Raw genomic sequence first — 7,530 nt, 5'->3', positions numbered from 1 at the left:
TTCCTCAAGCCGCATGCCTTCCAATTCAAAGACTCAGTACCTATCAAGGGGCAGGAGGATTTATTTTCCTCTAGCCATGTATCTTCAAATTCAGAAGTCTCCCGAATCAGAGGCGATGACCCACTCGATATGGTGAGCTTGATTCTCAAAGAAAGACGTTCAGAGACAAAGTTCAGATTTCTTCAAATAAAGACGTGACCAACTCATTTTCTAATGTTGCTAACTAGATTCCTAAAGATCCTTGAAAACATTTCATTTGCATTCATAACATCGCATAACAGGTTTCCTATGATGGATTTCTCATCCTTCCTCGCTGTTTATTTCAGCATCATGAATCTCGAACAATCAGTTAAGGATCTCCAAGCTCAAAACACTGAGTTCCAAGCCTTGATTTTGAATTTGTCCAAGGGGCAAGATGAGCTGAAATCCCTTCTGACTAAGAAGGAAAAGAAGACCAAGAAACCTAAAGGTGTTCTCAATATGGGAAGAAGGTTCAAAGGCCCTCTCAAAAAGGTTGAAGAAGCTGAAGCCCCCAAAGAGGGTAAGAAGACTCGAGGAAAAAAGCTTAGACCAATCTTGCAACTCAGGGATGCTGAAACCTCTGAAGACAGTGATGAGGATGAGCAAGATGATGCTAGTATCAAAACCGGTGCAAAAAGTAACCACGACTCTGCCGAACTCTCTGAAGAAGAAGAAGACTATGACCATGAAGGCGAACATCCCGATGACAAATACAAGATGTTAGAAGAGCGTCTGAGAAGTGTGGAAATTCAGAAGGTACCTGGGCTGGATTTTGAAGAGCTTGGACTTGTGCCTGGGGTCGTTATTCCTCCAAAATTCAAAACTCCCGCCTTTGCTAAGTATGATGGAGTCTCTTGTCCTAAACTACACTTGAGGTCTTATGTAAGGAAGATTCAACCTCACACTGCTGATAAGAGGCTCTGGATCCATTTCTTTCAAGAAAGCTTATCTGGAACTCAACTCGAATGGTACTATCAACTGGAAAGTACCAACATCCATACTTGGGAAGATTTAGTTGTTGCCTTCTATAAGCAATACCAATATAATTCCGATCTCGCACCGACTCGCATGCAACTACAAAGCATGTCCATGGGTCCTAAAGAAAGTTTCAAGGAGTATGCTCAAAAATGGAGAGATCTAGCTGGGAGAGTCCAACCTTCCTTGACTGATAGGGAATTGCTGGACATGTTCATGGGCACGCTAACTGGGCCGTTCTATAGTCACTTACTGGGAAGTTCTTCATCTGGATTTACTGATCTCATCTTAACTGGAGAACGTGTGGAGAATGGTATTCGAAGTGGAAAAATCCAAATGGGTTCATCCTCTGGTACTACAAGGAAGCCATATCAAGGGAGAAATGAGTCTAATGCTATTCATAGTCAAAAGGGCCGTGGTCAGAATGATCAGAATCAGTCTGTTGGTGCCGTCCTCATCTCTGCACCAATATCTCAACAAGCTCCTAGACAAGATTACCAACGCAAGATTGATAAACCAAGGAGACAATTCACTAAGATCAACATTCCCTTATCTCAAGCCCTACAACATCTGCTGAAAGCCAATCTGATCGCCGTAAAGGATCCTCCGAAATTTCCCAACACTGCAAGCCCGTCTTACGATCCCAAAGCTACATGTGCTTACCACTCCAATGCTGCTGGGCATGATGCTGATAGTTGTTGGGCCCTGAGAAACAAAATTCAAGATATGATAGATGCTGGGGAGATCGAGTTCGAAGCTCCTGCAACTCCTAATGTGATCACTGCTCCCATGCCTAATCACAACAAGATTGCTAATACTATGAATGGCTAGAAGGATGAACTCTTTAGATCATTAGATTTACTTTCTCTTGCAATTTCTATTCTGTTTAAACACTCAAATTATGATAGACATTGTTTGTTTTAATAATCATCATCAGAGCATTGCATATGGTTGTCTTGAATAAATTATTTCGCTATCACTCATTTTAAATTATGTCTTTACTTTGCATGTGTTTTGTGATATTCAACTCCTGCTAAGTTGTAAGCCTTTTAAGGGAGGATGACGAAAACGATACCGCAACCTCATACAGTATGCTTTCGAGCGGACTATGCTGACGATGTACAGGCATTTGTTCGATTCCTAAACAGTGGAGATATAAGAATGCTAATCCCTCGTCAACCCCTTTGAGCCTAAGGCGTAGGAGTTTTATTTCTTGAAATTTCAAAACCTTAATCATAACCTGGGGCAGGGTAGTTCTCAGTTAATTTGGCTGTGCATTCTATTTTAAGAGAATCATTCAGTACACCTTTTAACAAAGGTTTCAATCATAAACGTTCAACCATACACATCAAAGAAGTGTTGGAGATGTCAATCAAAAGACAATGATGGTTCATCAATCATTAAGCAAGGCAGTCAATATCTTTCAAAAAAGAAATGGAAAAAACATATATACAAAGAAAAGCCTGCTAAGTCAAAAATCAAAAAGATGGCTTAGGCAAAAATCAAGGCATCCCGCTGACTGTAAACTCAAAATTAGACAGTTCAGGCAAAAGTTAGGGATATCAAAAGGATGAAAAAAGAGAAGTCAATAAATTCCTGAACAACACAACGTTATGACTACCAAAAGGAAGAAGTGACTGGCATCTCAAAAGTTCTATCTGCTTGTGAACCATCAACATTATCAAAGATGCAAATCCAAAAGTCTCTTGGAACTTGAATGCATAAGCCGGATTAACTGAGCTTAGGACTGAAGAACATCACGAAGAAAGGGATGGGTATAAATAAATTTTGAGCCATTATCCTTTGTTTCTTAAACCGTGAACCAAGCCACGTTACAACCCTTGAAAGTCCTAACTGAAGCATGGTTAGTTCGAAAGCATACTGTCACCAAAAAGGTATCCTGACTCCTTAAGGTTTACCACAAATTCCGAGTTGATATCACGTTTTTGCAAACATCACATTGTTACAAATATCATGTTTTTACAAATATCATGCTTTTTACATCTTCTGTTTAAATGCTTTCAAAAAAACGAGACAAACATATGCATTGCATCTCATGAATACATTATTAAACATATTCTGCTACATAATTTCAAATGCTAGCATCAGAAAGAACTTGCACATGGTACAACTAATGACTAAAAGTTATCCCAACAGACAAGATTACTCCGAGAAGCAATGTCTCCTATGCATACAAGGGGCATGGCACGCTTTGCCCAATCAATCTGGGGCAATCAGGTCAAGATTCCGAGAATCTCTCATGGATGCTCGAACAATCAGAGGCAAGCATTCAAGAATATCTAAAGCTACTCCCCAATCAACGTGAGACATTGTCATGAGTCTATGATTACTAGGGGCATGTCGCCCAAAGTGCACATCTCATAAAGTCCTCGCGAGGCGAATCTTTCCAAAGTTCCCACTAACTGGGGCAAATCTATGCAAGTCCAAGTTCAACATCTTGATCAATACTCAGTGGCGTGTCCTGAATCAAGTAGTAAGTTACTATGACACTGGGGGCAACTTTCAAGACACCCACATCTCCCCACAGAGCCAGGTTCATAAGATCATATCCCCACAAAGTAATCCTCAAAAAAGACATCTTCAAACATACTCGTCCAACAAAAGATATACCTCCTCAACAGAGTCCACCTCTTCAACATTGCCGGTTCCCCAACATGTTGCTCTTCTCCAACATGGTTTATCTCCTCAACCAGGGTACATCAAGTCACTGATCATCCCCAAGCAGAAATCATAAATCCCCAGCTAAGCCTCTCTAAGAAAAGATCAAAACATCAAGCTCTCAATGACATAGAGATGTATCTTCTCAATCAGACGATTCTAGCCACACAAGTCATAAAACATATATCACAAGTCATAAACATACATAAACAAATATCATAAGTCATAAACACATTCATACATCATATACATATTCCTCATTTATTTTGAGAAGTATATAACTCATGCATCATGGCATTGCATGAAAAAACTAACAATGTTTGACAGGTGCATTACAAAGATTCAAATCTTATTCAAAGCAAACGCCTGACGCATGGCATTCCAGACATCTACGGATGCAATTTGGATAAGTCTAACGCACGACTCATCCACCGACCGAACGCACGGTCTTCCAGACATCTGAGGATGCAATCGGGATTAGTCTAACGCACGACTCATTCCTTCAACCTGACGCACGGTTTTCCAGACATCTGAGGATGCAATTGAGAATAGTCTAACGCACGATCTATTCTTCGACCTAACGCACGGTTTTCCAGACATCTGAGGATGCAATCAAGATTAGTCTAACGTACGGCTTATCCATCAACCTAACGCACGGTTTTCCAGACATCTGAGGATGCAATCAAGATTAGTCTAACGCACGACTTATCCATCAGCCTAACGCACGGTTTTCCAGACATCTACGGATGCAAACTAGAAACAGTCTAACGTATGACGCATTCTAACTCTCGAGTTCATCAAGTCAGATGGCATCTTTAAGCCCATCTCCATCATATATCTTTTCTAAATACCTGGATGGCATCTTTAAGCCCGTCCCCGACAAAAGTCCCTACTTCAGCTAGGGCAAATTTCTTGGTATTCTAGTGTTCAATCATCTTCCACCTTCAGATACCGACTGGCGCACAAACCACTCTACATCTTCAGGTCTAAGATAATTGAACAGGGGCAGCTGTCATACCCCAAAATTTGCCCACACATTTTCTCTTATTCAAATTCAAATCAAAACCCAAAGCTCCAAAACACACTCTCCTATACAAAAGCTCTGAACTAGGGTTTGATTAATTCAATGGAAAATCATTGAATCAATGGCTCAAGGTGGTTCCATAGGGTCACTAACATCCCAAAGTATCTCCATATCAAGTTTCAAGTCAAACAGAGCAAATTTAGTCCCTCAAATCCTGATTAGGTCAACAGTCGACTCCCAAGGACAAAACAGTCATTATACAGTCAAGACTCAAGATATTTGGTCAACAACATCCTCATAACCCTAAAATCATCATTTGATCAAGGGTTGATCATGATGATGCAAGGAAAGATCAGAGAAGTCAAAAGTCAAAAGTTACTATTTTGGGCATGAACTAAAAAAGTCAACCAAACTTTGAAAATTCACCAAATATTCATACTTCATCAGAAAAATTCCCACCAAAGCTCATTTTGAAGAGAATTCATTCCTCTATCCAATGGTCCAAGAATCAAAGCTCACAGGCCAATGATTTCGTATGAGGCCTCATCTTCTTCTTTTTTAAAGAAAAAATCTTTTTCTAAATCTTTTTTATCAAAACTAAAAATAAACCTTTTGTTTTCAAAACCTTTTGGCCAATGATTATCATATGAGGCCCTTGATGTATGTTTTTATACTAACTTTAGTTTTTGGCTAATGATGATACTTGAGGCCACCTTTTATCAAAATTCTTATGTTTTTGACATCCTCTTTATGTTTCGAAACATTTTCTTTCAACTCTCTTTTTTTAAAAAACCTTTTTCAAATACTTTATCTAGAATTACATTTTTTTTGGCCAATGATGATACATGAGGCTTGTTTTTTTTTAATCATTGTTTTGGTCATTGTTGCTACATTTTAGTTTAAATTTATGTTTTTACAATCATAATTATTTTTTTTTTTACTTTTGAGAATTTTTGCCCTTTTAGCCATAATCTAACTTTCTGAACCTTTCTTTATTTTTTGGGAAAATTTAGATTATATGAGGTCAAACCTATTTTATAATATTTTTTATTTTATTATTGTAACTATTATCATTACTAACCCTTATTATTATTATTATTATTATTATTATTATTATTATTATTATTATTATTATTATTCTTATTATTATTATCATTATTATTAACATTATTACTATCCTTGTTTGCAGGTACTTCCTTTGGCCATTAACCTTGTTTTGGCCAAACAATTTTGCTGGCCACTTTCTCACCATGTACTCTCAAGAGCGCACAACACCCAATCTGAGCTAAGTTTCTTTTTTTGTTTTTATTTTAATTGCATGAAATTTTTTATATATATTCCTTTCTTTTTTTATTATTAGTATAATTTTTTTTCTTTTATTTATTTTTATTTATTTAACCAAATTAGTTTTTATATATAATAATTTCATAGTTATTTATTTTAATCGAAAACTCGTTTTTTAATTTTATCAATAATTATTTTTAAAACAATAAAAAATTTTATTTTTGTATATATTTTTAATTAATTAATTAATTGAAAATTAATAATTAAAGTTTTTGTTAACCTTGATTCATTTATAAACCTTAAAATCTTCAGGCAGGTGTTCTCCACTAACGCATTGTTAGGCCTTATAAACCTTTTGGGTCACAATAAGTTTTCTTAAATAACCCTTTAGGGTTCGTAAACTTTTTAGGGTTTATAATCAATTAACGTTTAAATCAGTTAATGCACTAACATTTCTCTTCTTCATGTCAATTCTTTTCAGGGTTACCATCAGGGTTCGTCCGCCTACGCGCCACGCCAGATCAAAAGCTAAGTCCCTAATTTGATTATTATTTTAAATATTATTTTTGTCCTATAAAATAAATTATGATTTACTTTTAAATATCAATGAGTCAGCCATACACTCACTGCATCCTTTTTCTTTATGCCCATCTTTTAGGATTCATCACAATCTGGTCAGTGTCAATGCTTCATGCCTCAAGGCTAGCCTCTGCCCATCAACCTTCATCCATCAAAGATAAAAGTTTGTCAGACTGCCAAAGCTACGTTGGTAACCCTAAACTCTGTCTTTATTATTACTTATGTCAAACCCTATTAAGGGATCCGCTGGTTTCATTGTTCCCTTCCCCGTATTATTATGTAACTGTTCCCTGGTTGTATTGTTTGGCCTTGAAGGCACTTAAAACTGTTATATTATATTAACTGCGTGGTTAGTAATTTAGGGAGTGCAAACCATGAACTGAACATAGATCACCTAATTACAAGATAAATGTAATCGAAGTTAACCACGTGATTGCTGCACACACTCATCTTTAGGGTAACCTCTTCTGTTGCTTGTTGCCTTGCTGCCTCTAAGTGTACTAAATAGTCAAGTCCCTCGATTCCGAGGATACCTAAAGCAAAACAAATGTTGCCCTAAGTTCATTATCATCATCAAGTTTGTCCCTCGATGTTGCCTTATATGATGATTGTCCCAATTGCTAAGGTATCCTCGCATGATGCCTAAAAAGATTAATGACTATTATATCCTTCCCTTAGACTACCTGCCCTCTTTATGGCATGGGACAGTCTTATGGCGAACGATTACTCGATGACCCTTAAACATCCAATTGAAAGACTTCCTGCCCTTTATGGCATGGATAGATCCTTTCGCCTCGAAAAGCTAAAAGAACGAATTTTCAAACTTAGGGTAGTTGCTACTAATTGCTCGCTCTTTTCAAATTCAAATTAAAAATACTTTTCCAACTCAATTTCAAATACTTTCAAAACAAGGCTACGCTTATTTACAAGCTAAAGTCCTTGGACAAAGTTTTTACTTTTTACACACT

The sequence above is a fragment of the Vicia villosa genome, linkage group LG1 (genome assembly GCF_029867415.1).
Source record: "Vicia villosa cultivar HV-30 ecotype Madison, WI linkage group LG1, Vvil1.0, whole genome shotgun sequence".
Taxonomy (NCBI): domain Eukaryota; kingdom Viridiplantae; phylum Streptophyta; class Magnoliopsida; order Fabales; family Fabaceae; genus Vicia; species Vicia villosa.
This window is presented reverse-complemented; position numbering follows the sequence as displayed.